The 14,195-nt window shown below is 44.3% G+C and overlaps 2 protein-coding genes across 9 annotated transcripts in view; one reads left to right on the top strand and one right to left on the bottom strand.

Moving 5' to 3' along the window:
- Window positions 1–14,195, bottom strand: part of ARHGAP26 (Rho GTPase activating protein 26) — a 1,052,546-nt gene that overhangs the window by 623,228 nt on the left and 415,123 nt on the right. The gene's annotated exons all lie outside the window — the stretch shown is intronic.
- The window catches only part of FGF1 (fibroblast growth factor 1), a 142,902-nt gene that overhangs the window by 74,124 nt on the left and 54,583 nt on the right, over window positions 1–14,195 (top strand). Inside the window, exon 1 of one of the 5 annotated variants that reach the window (XM_058280127.2) lies at window positions 12,362–12,460. The exons of the other annotated variants lie outside the window; for them this stretch is intronic. The gene's annotated coding sequence lies outside the window, so the exon portion shown is untranslated. Of the gene's footprint in view, window positions 1–12,361; window positions 12,461–14,195 lie in introns of those variants that run through there. 5 annotated transcript variants of the gene reach the window in all.

The raw sequence follows: 14,195 nt of genomic DNA, 5'->3' as shown, positions 1-14,195 counted from the left end.
GTCTCTGGGTCACTGGTATAGGACTGTTTGAGGTAATGCTAAGAATTTCAACAGGCGTGCATCATTTATTATTACATATGTAATGTATGCAACCTGTTGCAAATAATCTGAATCCAATTATGAACTCACGAGAGCAGCTTATTATTAGAAAAGCCAATGGTATGTTCTTTCCTAAGGAAAAAATATTATATTTGTAAATTTTTCAAATTAATCCCAGGCCCTGCTTTCATAAGACTGAACTTCTGTCCACTTTGCTTTCTGTAACTTTTGTAGCTCTGCACAGTAATTGCTTCTGTGGGAGCACAGACACTATGCTGGAGCGCTGGAAAGTGGGGTCAGCCATGATCATTTATGGCCTTGTGCCCAGTCTGTCAGTGAGGCTTGATTAACATCTGACTGACATATTCTAATGCATTTTGCTTCCCAATGTGCCAGGTTATGGATTCTGAGGTCCTGGTGGTGTGGTCAGATATTGGTTAGTGGATCTTGGTACAGGAGCTGCAACAGGCCTAGGAAATGGGGGGAAGACAATACAGAAATGGAGAGCAGTGTCTCTGGCGGGAGGTTGGGGTGTGGCCTGTGCTCAGAAGGGTGTTGGAGGTCCAGGATGACTCCTGGAAGAGGTAAGGGTATAGAGCCTGAGTGGTTAAGAAAAAAATAAAAACATAAAATGGCTAAGAAGCAATGAGGGCTGTTGGAGGAAACCTGTAAAAGAACATTGTCGGTAGCAGTAAATGGCATTCACTGAATGATTATAACCTGTCAGGCATCATGCTAGGGGCTTTATACATACTCTCTTATTTCCTTTTCCCAATTGTTAGAAAGAAATCTTCTTTTGGAAGAAAAATAAGGCTCACCCGATTGTGGAGAAGAAAAAAAATTTATTCTCAATCTTGCAAGAAGGGGGGCACAACCAGAAAACGTGGCTGGCGCCCTGAACAAAGAAAAATGACACAATTTATACCCCTAAGCCTAGCATGCAAGTCTTTCCTCTGTTTCTCCATAGATTGGATACTCCAGAAGTTACAGCCTATCCGAGAAGATCTAACTTTCCCGCACAAAAGTTTGTGATTAACTGCTTCCCCTATCACAGTCCAACCATTTTATTTTTTACCTGCTTCCCTTTGCCAAATAAGGAATGGAATTTAGTGCTGAATTGGTATTGACTTAGCTCTTTCTTGGGCATCTTTTTTACTGCCTGTAGGACTGGCTTAAGCTGGTTTCCTTTGTTCCTGCTTAACCCGGGAGTGGGAGACTGAGGCAGTAGGCTGCCAGGTTACATTAATCAATATTTTCTTCCTTTATGTGAAAACTAAACTAATCTTCGTTTCTTACACAATGACCCTGTAGTTGGTGCTATCATTTTACCTGTTTTACAGGTGAGGAGCTTGAAGGCCACAGAGGTTAACTAGCTTACTCAGGCTCACAGAGCTATTACCCAGAAGAGCTGGGACTCAGACACAGGAGGGTTTGAAGCCAAAGCCTGTGTTCTTAACCATGACTTTTGATAGGGATTCAGGCCATTTCCTCCCACCTTTCCTGCCATACGCTGAAAAAAGCAATGTCTTCCAACTCCCCAAAGAGTGAGGTGCTGAGTGATGAGCTAATTCAGAGGTGCAGTTCAAAAGCCCGCCGTGACTGAGCCGTCTGCCTGGCTATGAGTGCTCAGAGCGGGGGGGGGGGATGCTCTCATCCTTCATCAGTGAATACTCACTTCATTGTGCCGGGCCCCACCTAAATGTTTTTTTTATTGTCTGCTCTTCACCATGACTAATGCCACTTTCCATTTTAAGATGGGAGTTTTGGGGGATGACCACGTTATAGGCCAGGTTTGAAGCCAAGTGCTCCCTGGGGGATTACTCACCCACTTCACAAAGTGGCCAGCATCACACCCTGCTACTCAGGATGCTGCTGGAATAGCTTCTTCCTTGCCAAAGCCGAAAGGAAATCTGGTTTCCCCTGGAATCAGACTAGGAACGGTTCCAGGCAATCAGAAAGCTGGCGAGTTCATCAGAGCCAAAGTCCAGCAGAGCCACTGGGGTTGTTTCTGGTCCCCTCCAGTGTGCTAAGGTTTTGTTGCTTGTTCATTCAGTTGGCATCTGCTGAGAGCTCACTGTGTGCCAGGCACTCGGCTTGGTGATGGAGAGACTGGTCTAGACAGCTCTGGTCCTTTCCCACAGGGTGCTAACAGTCTAGGGGATAGCAGACCTGAGATTCAATAGCAGGAAGATTTACTTTAAGTAGGCATGAAGGATGAAAGCCCGAGCTGGCTAGCTTTCTTAATTGTAAGCAACCAAACTTGACTCTGGCTGATTTAAGCAGAAAGAGAATTTAAAGACCCTTTGGTTGCTTGCAGAATTACCGGGGGGTGTGGCAGCCCCAAATCACACTGTAGGACCAACCCAGCCAGACTAAGACCTGTGTGTGTGGCAGGGAGGGGTACACGCCAAACATGGGATGGGGCTTTGGATGCTTGAAGGTCAAAAAGGATGACAAATATGCAAGACTGCAGGTAAAAGTGGGGAAGGTGGGGAGGGGAAGCTTTCTTAGAATGACCTAAGACATTCTGAGTCAGAGAAGCCAAAAGGAATAGCTTCAAGAGAGCACTGACTTATTGAGGCAAGCAGGCACTGGAGCAGGGCAGTCAGGCTCCCAGGGATTCCTTAGGAGTGAAGCTGGCTGCCCAACCAAAGGCTTGGACACCCCTGCTGGGAAGTATGCTGCCAGCAGGTAAGTACAAACTGTGCTTTGAGGTTTTCCTCTTTTTTTAGTGTTCCTGGGGTCATTCTAGAAGACCACAGTTCTCACTACGGGCCTTGAGATTAGAGACCTAGCTAAATTGGAAAAATGCTCCCACATGATGATAGGAAAAGAAGATTGGGGCAAGCCAATAGGGTAATGACAATAGCCAACATTTATTCCTTGTGCTAACTTGAGCTTACAAGCGTTATTTCACTGAATCCTCATAATAAGCTTATTGGTTTCCAGGTGAGCAGACTGAGGCATAAAGATTTTAAATGACTTGGTCAAGAGCCAATGGTGAGCACATGGTGAAGCTGGGATGCAAAAGCAGATCTACTTTACTGTAAATAAGAGCCTGCTGACCAAAGACACAAAAAAGTGAGGGTCAGAGGAAGAAAAAGAATCATGAAATGGACGTCTTAGAAAGAGAAGACTTTTTTTTTTCCCCAAGCTAAGTGCATACTAAGTGTTGGAGACTGAAGACCTCAGCCATTAGCTCTCTCCTGGGTACCATTTTGAATATAAAGGTCAGCTATTGCTCCCCTCTGGGAAATTTTCAAATTTTTTCCGAGGGGAAAAAACTATTTTCCTTGAGGGTGCCTTGGGGTACTTTAGCAGTGCCTCAGGGTATTGATCTCTAGAAAGCAGGAAGAGGTGTATTTTGTGTTTTTTAATTGATTTTTAAATAAAAAATTCTGATTTTATAAATAATATATGTTCTTAATAAAAATGGGAAATATGAAAAATATAAAGAAAACAAAAATCACCTATAACCTTATCACCCAGTGATAGCTGCTGTCACTTTTTTTGGGGGGGGAGGTGTGTATGCAATTTATAGTCTCGTTTCATTGCACATATATAGGTATTGTCTTTTAAAATTACTGTTCTTAATATCTTAAATAATTCTTATTGCATCTATTTTGTCCTTCTCAAAGGAGAATTATATTACAGTATTCAATTTTGCAAATATAGTAAATGAATATCAGTAGAGCAGATATGGAATTGCAAACTGGTTTGTATAAATGAGTGGGCAGAAAATATGAGGGTCTCCTGGGGTGCACTGGATATAATATATGCGAAAGTGCCTGGTCCTTTAAGAAGGACTTGGTTTTTCATCATTTATTGATATTACTAGCTGGAAAGCATTTCTTGAAAAATGTTTGATATAATGATTAACTAAATCAGGTAGCTATTTATCTGTTAAGAGTTTATTCCACAATCTAATATGTGCATGACATATAATGGCTTGCAGACAGAAAATAGAAGAGTAGTTTCTAGGATACAGCTCCAAATGGAATTCTAATTGTGAGCCCACTTCCCCTTCACTGGCCTAGGGGACTCCATCTCTTTCCACATCCTGGCCAAATGCGGTTCAAAACCTCCACAGTTCAAGACATGCAGTTTTTTGGCTTTCTTAGGCAGGAATGCAATTTGTCCTTCCCTGTCCTCCCTGGTTACCAGCGTCTCCTCTCTGAACCCACAGGCCCATCCATGTGGCTCAAGCCAGGACAAAGACAGGCCCATTGAACCATTACTGTTGTCAACCTGACATGCTGAGTACCATACATCCCCTGTTCTTTACCCAAATTATCAAGACAAAGTCCTACCACTTCAGGTGCCTTATGAGCTCCCACTGCATAGCCCAGACATCTGTTTTGCATTGGGAGTCAGTGGCTGGCCAAGTGCTTGCACAAGGCAGCTGGATTTGCTGATGCAAACAAAGTTGCTTGCATGTGAGTTTTCTGACCCTGAAGGCCCCACAGAACTTTTCCCTCCGGCCGTGATTCAGACTTTACCCCCAGTCCAAAGGGACAAGGAAAATGAACTTGAGTTTAGTTAATAAACTATAGCCAAGAGGGAAACAAAGCACCTGGTTCTTCTCTTTCCTCCCATCTCCATGTAACCCTTTTCTTCCTGGGCCTTTCTTCAGTGATGATGTCACTGCCAAGTGCATCCATTTGATGACGCCGGAAGCCTGGGGTCAGCTGCTCCTCTGAGAGCAGTGGATGCACATATCCCTGACCCCACCTGGCAAATTTCCGCCCAAAGGTCTCAGCTAGGAGGTCTCTTCCTCAGAGAGATCCCTGACCACTCCACATCTACCCACCCTCCAGGCACCGCTCTCCTTCCAACAGATTTTCTTATTTAGTTCACTTTAAAAATTTTTAGTATCTCCCCCTTTACAAAGGAAAAATGGGACAATGAAAGCAAAGACTTTGCTTTTCTTGTTTGCCTCTGTATTGCCAGTGCTTGATAAATCATGGTATTTAATAAATATTTGTTGAATAAATGAATTATTAAAAACTGTCTAATTCAACCTGCTCATCTCTTCCCCAATCTTCTCTGCAATTCTCTAGTTTGGCAGGGGGTGGGGAACAGGATCAAAGGTTTTAGAAAACAAGTAGGATTAATTTTGGATTGATTTACTCTATTAAAAATACTCATATTCAGGTTTAAGATGGTAATTGGAAAATTAATATAGTTTATCCAGCTTGGTTCCTGAGAAGACTTCTGAGTAGAGCACATGGCTTCTCAGTGAAACCGATGTACTGTGCAGTACAGGGGAGAATACCATTCCTTCCTCCTGCCTTCCTTTGTCAACTTAAGTGCCAGGCCTGTGCTAGATACTGAGGATAAAATGCTGGGCAAGATAGCAAGGTCAAGTGGGGAAAACACGGGCAAGTAAATAGGTGATGACCACCAACATGAGGCCCACTCTGACAGTGAAACACAGAGGTATGTGAGCAGGGGGCAGTGGTCTCGGAAGGCTGTCTAGGTAACGTCTAAGATGAAGCCTGATTTTGTGTGGTCTATGTATCTTTAAAAAAAAAAAAGATAATAAAAAAATGAAAAAACAAAGAAAAGATGAAGCCTGAAAGAGAAGCAGAAATATCTTGGAAGGGTGGAAGGGAGGAGGTATGCGATGTTGATAAAGAGGGGTTTGGGGAAACGGACTTTGGCCCAGGGGTTAGGGCATCCGTCTACCATATGGGAGGCCCGCGGTTCAAGCCCTGGGCCTCCTTGACCCGTGTGGAGCTGGCCATGCCCAGCACTGATGCGCGCAAGGAGTGCCATGCCACGCAAGGGTGTCCCCCACGTGGGGGAGCCCCACTCGCAAAGAGTGTGCCTGCAAGTAGTGCGCCCGTGAGGAGAGCCGCCCAGCGCGAAAGAAAGAGCAGCCTGCCCAGGAATGGCGCCGCCCACACTTCCCGTGCCGCTGACGACAACAGAAGCGGACAAAGAAACAAGACGCAGCAAATAGACACCAAGAACAGACAACCAGGGGAGGGGGGGAATTAAATAAATAAATAAATCTTTAAAAAAAAAAAAAAGAGGGGTTTGGGCCCAGAGTTCAAAGGTCCAGAAGTGAGAGCCAGGTTGGCATATTTGAGAACTGGAAGAAGCTAGAGACCTCTGATGGATCAAATGCCAGTGAACCCTTGACCTGTCGTTTTTCAATACAAAGACCAGTAGAGCTTGGAGGCATTGTGGGTTACCAGTTGAGCCTCAGGAAATAACTAGAATGTAAGCTCCTTGGGGCTAGATTGTGTCGGCCTCCTACACTGCTGTATCGCCTGTGCTGAGGATGGGGCCAGGAACTTAGTAGCTTCTCATTAGGCATTTGGTGAATGAATGAATGAATGAATGAAGCCCCCTGCCCAATGACCTCAGCCATTTCTTCTGGCATCACCGAGCCCCACAGAATCTAAGGTCAGGAGCAGCCCTCTGGTCCACTCCCTTCCCTCCAGGCAGTCTGTCCTGCTCTTAAACCTCCCAGAGATGACACCTTCGCATAAAGTATTGTAGGATGACTGGGAAGTTCAGTTTTTGATGTCATGCCCACGTTGCTGAGGGAGGGCCGATTTGTCCAGACATCCAGTGAGTCAAGGACAGGATGGAGAAGAGCAGGGACAGCTGCCCTTCAGGCCCAGCCTGGCATGGCAGGCAGCCAGGGATTTCTGGCTCCCCCGCATTATTTGTCACCTATTAAGACACGACAGTGCCTCATTTCCAAAACTGCTGCTGAACATCAATAAGAAACAAATTTCCAAATAACAACATCGTATATGGAAATTATATTTTCTGTTTACTTTGGTGGTAGGATTTAAAAATCTGTGTTTAGTTCCTCTCCTAGGGCCAGGCACTGGCAAAGGTCACTGTCTTTTTCAGAGAAGGCTACTGGGCCAGTGTATCCAAGATGCCTGCTTGGGAAGCTGTGAAGAGTGGCTACCACAGTTGGCCTAGACCCTCTTCTCTACTCTATCTGAGGTCTCACTATGTCTTACTTGGGCTATTGCATCTAATTTTCGTGCTTCTGCCTCTATTCTGATGCTTCTCCATGCAGGAGCCACATGATGCTTTAAAAATGCAAATCTGATCATGTCCTACCCCAGCCTGCATTGTTCAATGGTTTTCCACAGGCTTCAGATAAAGGCCTACAGGGTTCCTTGGATCTGGCTCTGTAGGCTTCTCCCACCTCAGCCCTCTTTCCTCATCGAGAAGGGATTATTTTCACTTTTCAAGTGAACCATGGTCTTTCTGGACCGAGGACCTTTGTACCTACACTTCCTATAGCCACCTTCTCTCTGTTGGCTACTTTCAGGTTTCAGCATAAATGCCCCTTCTTCTAGGAAGCCTTCCCAACTCCCAAGGCTATGGAGGTCTCTTCTGGCTCCCACACTGCCATGGACTTTGCCATCACAACACTCAGTTCACTTGGAATCCCTAGTGGAATCTTCCCCACTAGAATATGAACTTCAAAAGAGCCTCTGTGGCTCTGCATTGTTCATGGCTGTCGTATAGTACACACTTGTGCTTGTGCTCACTAAATATGTGTCAAATGAATGAATACTCAGATCTTTGAACAGTTAGGACAACAATACTAAATAAAATAAGGAGGGAGAAACTGAGACATAATGACATTGCAATCCTGAGCTGCGTGACCTTCCTCATCCTGGAGGACTTATTTTATCTCGTTATGGGTTTGGAATTGTCATGAGGCTCCAGGTCTTCAGAACTGGTTTCTGACTCAGTTCAGAGAAATTTGGGTTTTTCTACCAGGCACCACCATAATCAGCAAACCAGAGCCTTGGAACAAACCAAATAAAGTCCAGATGCATTGGAGTGCCTGCTGGTGGCTTCTCCCTCTGCTGGAAGCCTTCCTGCCCCAGCCTTCTGCAGAAAAGGGTGAGAAGGAGCTGCAGCTTCACTCACTTCACCTCACCTTCTGTTTTGTTTTCTTCCCCCCAACAGAGACAAACATTAATTCAGTAAAGGAAATATGAGTAATGGAAAGAAAGAGAAAAAAACAAACATATCAAAATGGGCAGTGGCCCCTGGGCCACTGCTTTTAAAGAAAACAGAAGAGTGGATTTGGAGATATTTCAGTGACCTTCTAAAAGAGAAAAATCATCAAGCTTGCCCCCCTCTTCTAGGCTGAATTCCTTTCTTCTATCTTGACATAGAAAGGAGACTGCCTTAGATCAGTGGTTCTCAAACTGCAGTGAGCATCAGAATCCCCTGCAGAGGCTTGTTGAACTTGCAGGTGCCAGCTCCAACTCAGGCCCAGGGGTGGCCAGTCCTTGGGGGTGGGCACTCAGATAGTTCCCATGCAGGTGGACCTGGCTTTGAGGAAGAAAGCTTGGGATGTGGGGACAATGTTCAGTATATGCCTAGTAAAATAAGATGTAGCTCAGATTAGAAACTCAGGTGCTTCTGGGAAATCCAAAATCAGGCACGGAGAACCCTGTTCAAAGTAAACCACCACAAACTATAGTTAGGAGGTGAAGAAGAAGGAAGATGGTTGATTTCACATTCCAGCAAGGGGGTGAGGGCATATTCTCCTGATTTAATTTGTTTAAGTTGACACTGACTGAGCTGACCCCATAGGCAAGGGTCTGTGCTATGTTGAATGGAAAAGTGATGGAACTGATGAAGATAATGATGATGGTCACTCAAATTTGTTGAGACCTTAATATGTGCTAGGGAGCAGGCTTTACATAGACTACCTCATTTAATTCTCCTTACCACCCTTTGAGGGTACAGGGAGATGGAGTGACTTGCCCAACGTCACCCAGCAAGTAAGCACAGAGCCAGATTGGAAACCAGCCTCCCACCCAGCATCTCTGCTCTTCACCATTACAGTTTCACTTCACCCAAGATACCCAGCACTGCCTTCCAGAGGCTTACAATTCAATGGAAAAAGCAGAAGGAAATCAAGAGAATAAGTGCACATGCCATGACTTTATGAAACCATGAGCAATGAATCTGGAGGCATCTGGTGAGTCTCATCTTATTCTGGTTAATTACTCAGTTATCTCCAGCTGACTGTTTGTTACCTGGATCTCAGGAGTCCATCACAAAGAATATGTCCATGGAAGGGCAGAGTCAGGCTATTTTCAGAGAGTCAAGCCGTCTTTACAGCTCATTTCTGCATCAAGTGGAGGAGGACAGGGCAGAAAGCCCCACAAGATAACTATGAATTCTCAAAATATGAATGACGTTAATACCATTTATGAGCTTATGACATACTTGGAATTGCATTATCCATTTTATATATTATTATTTAATTTGAACGACTATGACATAGGTACCATTTTCATCATTTTACAGATGAGAAAGCAGGCCTGGGGAAGCTGTCTTGCTAAGAGTGTATACCTACAAAATGGTGAGACTAGGGTGAACACCTGCTGGTCTGACTCATGCATCGCCAGAGTTCTTGCCCAGCATGTGGGCTGGCTCTTATTTGAAATACAAGGAGAGGGAAGTGGATTTGGTGCAACGGATAGAGCATCTGCCTACCATATGGGAGTCCAGGGTTCAAACCCAGGGCCTCCTGATCTGTGTAGTGAGCTGGCCCAAGCGCAGTGCTGATGTGTGCAAGGAACGCTGTGCCACGTAGGGGTGTCCCCTGTGTAGGGGAGCCCCATGCACAAGGAGTGTGCCCCATAAGGACAGCTGCCCAAAGCAAAAAAAGTGCAGCCTGCCCAGGAGTGGCGCGGCACACACGGAGAGCTGATGCATCAGGAAGACGCAACAAAAAGATACACAGATTCCCGGTGCCGCTGACAAGAATAGAAGCGGACACAGAAGAACACACAGCAAATGGACACAGAGAGCAGACAAGTTGGGGGGGGGGGGGAGGGGAGCAGGGAAGGGGAGAGAAATTAATTAAAAAAATAAGAAATACAAGGATAGACACCATTTGGGACCCTAAATGAGTACGTGTTCAATCGTCTGCCCTTTTTACTTTGCTGGGCCATGTTCACCTTGGAGACTACCTGGTTTCCTATTCTGACAAGTCCTTCCTGACTCCAATCCATACCTTCCACTCCAGGCACAGGAGAGCCCCATATTCAACAAGCAGGAGCTGTGGCTGCCCTCTCGAGAAGTTTACAAATTGACACTGGCTAAAAGGGACTTAGCCACTTAGAGGTGATTCGACAAGAGGTCTGGGAATCGCTGCATAAAACAGAGTCATGGAAGCCTGGAAGTCCACGAGGAGGAGAACAAGGAAAAGGTGAAGGAGGGGTTGGTCAGAGCAGCAAGGAGGGTGGCGGCTCTGCAGGGTCAGGGGCAAAGGGGCCGGCCGTGGCCTTTGGCAGGCTCAGGCAATTGCTCCTCCGTTCCAGGGCTCTCCGAGAAGTGACTGCAGGGTGGTGTCGTGGACACTGGACTCTGGCAAGGCTCCCCAGCTCACACCACTGGAAAGCACCCCCCAGGCTGAGACCTGCGCAGGAACACCTGAAATTCCCTGGATGCTGCTGTGTGGCCGCAGAGCTAGTTTAGGCAGAGAGAGGGAGCCTTCTTTTTTACCAGGGGACTTTGAAACCGAAGTCTGCAGGTCAGAAACTCTCAAATTAATTTCTCCTCTACCTTGAAGAGCAGACATATAAGACAGGAAGGTAGTCCAGACAAGCGAAGGAGTGGAAATGGAATGAAAGACAGTAACAGGTAGAAATGTTCTGAAAGTTTTCTGAGTGAAGACCTTAAAAAATACACGTGCTTCTAGCAATTCCATTTCTATCAATTCTCTCTAAAGAAATAATTAGATAGTGTTCAAGGGTGATGAGAGCAGATTTGTTTATAATGGTGACAAAGAGTAAACCACCTAAATGTCCACATAGGTTTAACACATTTTTCCATGTCCATATAATGGAATCCTATGCAGTTGTTACAAATGGAGATATAAATCTATATTTATTAATGAGATAAAAGTCCTAATGTATTGAGTAAAGTCAGGTTATAAGAGAGATTATAAAACAATTTGTATATATGAGTCCATTTTTACAAAATACATCTAGAAAAGTTAAAGAAGTTTTGCTGGCAGCTGAGATCATGGACAATCTTCAAAAACTTTTTATTGTTGTTTAACTGTATTTTAAATGTTTTCTCTCCTCTATATTTAAGGATTTCTAAGAGGACTGACAGCCCCTCCTTGTTTGCTGAAGCACTACAACAGTTGAGCAACAGACCTTAAGTAGAAACCCTGTGCTTACACTGTTATGGGTCAGTGCCCTTGGTGGGACAGAAGTCCTGGATGGCACAAACACATAGCGTTCAATAATACTGCAGAGAGAAAGTAGCCCCTGTCGAAGTCTCATTTAATTATTTTGGTTATTCCAGGAGGAAGCTTTGATTTGGTACAATTATGTTTTCAACTTCCCTATAAGATTTGCTGTTCTCTCTTTGTAATCAAGAAAGTTTGTAGGCAGGAAGAAGCATCTAAATTGAATTCAGTGACATTTCTTTCCTGTTATTGTCTTTATGGTTATGACTCCCTTCTGTTTATGGGAAAGTTTTGTATGTATAATAGATAGAGAAATTTTCCTTTAAATGAGAGAATTAAATGTAAGTAAAACTGCTTGCCAGCAATTTAAAGAAAATTTTGAAGGAAGGAATTTGGTAAGGGGATAATAATTACAATGATGAAGGCAGCACACCTATATTGGAGCCTGGGGAAAGTGCTGGTAGCCTCTGGCGACAGTAAAACTTCCCCTAATAATGGAATATCAGTGTACACTTGGCAACTTGGAACTTAGAATATTCCAATGGGCTATTCAAGACCATAATAGCTTCCCCAGGTCTTGATTTCTGATGTCGATCTTATCACTTTAATATAAAATAAGAGCATGGAAATAGTAAAAAAGCAGTCTATCCAACTGATGACCTGGCTAGTGGCGGGGGGGGGGGATTCAGAATAAGCTTCTGAGTATGTCCAGATAAATCTTGCTAGAAAATGATTGGAGAAGGAGACTCCAAGAACAGATAAAATTTCTTTGCAAATTTTGCCTGGAGGGAAGAGGCCCTTCCACAGGAAGGAGGTCAAGTGTGGTCTATTTTTGTAAAAGCACTTCAAGTGGTTATAGGCTTATTTCCTGTGGTTCCCAGGAATTCTGCTGCAGGCTCTCAGGAGGATGTCGGTGATGGGGAGCAGAGACTTGATGAGTGAGAATCAATAATTATCTCTATATTTGCTTTGCTTTTTTCTATAAAAATAAGCTAGGGACAAAACACTTGCTTTTGAAGGGCAAAGTTCATCACACCAAACAGCAGAATGGGGCACAAAAGTCCCTGGGTGTGTAGCATAGTCCCTAGGTCAAGATTTTGCAAGCTGGAGATTCATTTGCTCACTTATTCTCTCCCTCCCTCCCTCATACAACACATATTTCAGCAGCTCCTCTCTGCCAGGCACCATTTAGGCACTGGGGAGAAACTGGTGAGTAAACATGACCTCTGTCCTCCAAGAGCTTAAAGTCTAGTGGGAAGAAAGACATCAAGCAAGTGAGCACATGGATGGATATACAATTAATTAGAAACGGTGGTTAAGTATCGGGAAGGAAAAGAACAGGAGGCTATAAAAGAGAATGATGTAGTGGGTGGGGGTGGGGGTGGGAGTGCTAACTTAGATTAGGTGGTCAGGGAATACCTCTGAGGAGGGGGCAGGCCAGATGAACAAGAACCAGTCTGTGGGAAGTGCTGGGGAAGGACCTTCGTGGAAAGGGAATTTGTATGAAGGCGTCCCTGTGGAGGCGCCCAAAGTGAATTCAAGGATCAAGAGAAGAATGAGGAAGCTGAAGGGGAGAAGGGGGTGGGTGGCAGAAATTAAGGTGGGATTGTGCAGTGTCTTAAAGGTCATGGTAAGTGTTCTAGAAATGGGAAGCCAAGGATGGTTGTAAGCAAGGGAATGACCGATTGATGTAGGCTGTAAAAGTTCCCTCTGGCTTTGTGTGTAGAAATAATTGGGGAGGTAGGTTTGGAACCAAGAACAAAAGAGGGGCCATTCTGGACGTTAGGCCAGGAGCTGATGGTTGGGCTGGATTGGATGTTGGCAGTGGAGTTGGAAATAAGTGAGTAAATTTGATAACCTTTAACTAAAGTCAAAGGAGTTGATGATGAGACCTTAGGGAAATCAACAAGCTAACAGGGCTGGGATTGGGGCGAGGTGAATGGGCACTTGACTTGGGAGCAGAATTAAGGGAGCATCCAAAACCTCATGATTCAAAATAAATAATACGTTAAAGCAGTTTTTAAATGAATGCAAAAGAATCCATGGTGAACACAATGTCAAATTTTAAAATAAAGACAGGATCAGAAACAGTGCCATGCCAAGGCATTATGGGAGCATGAGACAAAAGGAAAATATTCAGTAATACTGACTGGTCTCTGTTAAAATGTGATATTTTGTTTGTTGCCTCCCTCTTGTTCTGACCTTGTTGGCTGACCCTTCCTACTTGTAAAATGAAGAGGCCACCATGTAACCCTCTGCCCTGAGGATAAATATCATGCAAATAAATGGAACAAAATAAAGGCTCACAAGTCCCTCTATCCTCCCACTCTTAGCCAGAAGGTACACAAGAGTAGGTCCAAAAGTATTTAGGATGATTGTGTAATGGCGAACATTTATCAGGCTCTTCATACATCAGGCACTTTGTCAAAACTGGTAAATGCAAGTAGCTCATTTAATCCTTATAACAACCCTGTGAGGTCGGTATAGTATCAGCCCCATTTTACAGATGCTTGACCATATTCTGGCATTTTAAAAATATAGCAAGAAAGAAATGATGGAAAGACAAGGGAAAATGAGAGAAAGAAAAAGTGACGCACTTCACGCTCTCCCCTAGGACACCTGTAGGGATCACCAGTGATTCCAACTCTCTGGCAAACACTAGTCACTACATTTTGAAGGATCTGTTGAAGAAAAGGAAACCAACCTGAAATATCACCTTTTCCATTATTTTTGGTAATTTTGGGCTTTCAAATCCAACATCTATTTTTTAAATTTTTTTTTTAGATTTATTTTATTTATTTCTCTCCCCTTCCCCCCACCAGTTATCTGTTCTCTGTGTCCATTTGCTGCATGTTCTTCTTTGTCCACTTCTGTTGTTGTCAGCAGCTCGGGAATCCGTGTCTCTTTTTTTATTGTGTCAGCGCTCCGTGTGTGCCACACCATT

This window comes from Dasypus novemcinctus, chromosome 2, assembly GCF_030445035.2.
Source record: "Dasypus novemcinctus isolate mDasNov1 chromosome 2, mDasNov1.1.hap2, whole genome shotgun sequence".
Lineage (NCBI taxonomy): Eukaryota > Metazoa > Chordata > Mammalia > Cingulata > Dasypodidae > Dasypus > Dasypus novemcinctus.
Note: the sequence above shows the minus strand (reverse complement) of the source record. Positions and strands in the feature narration are given on the sequence as shown.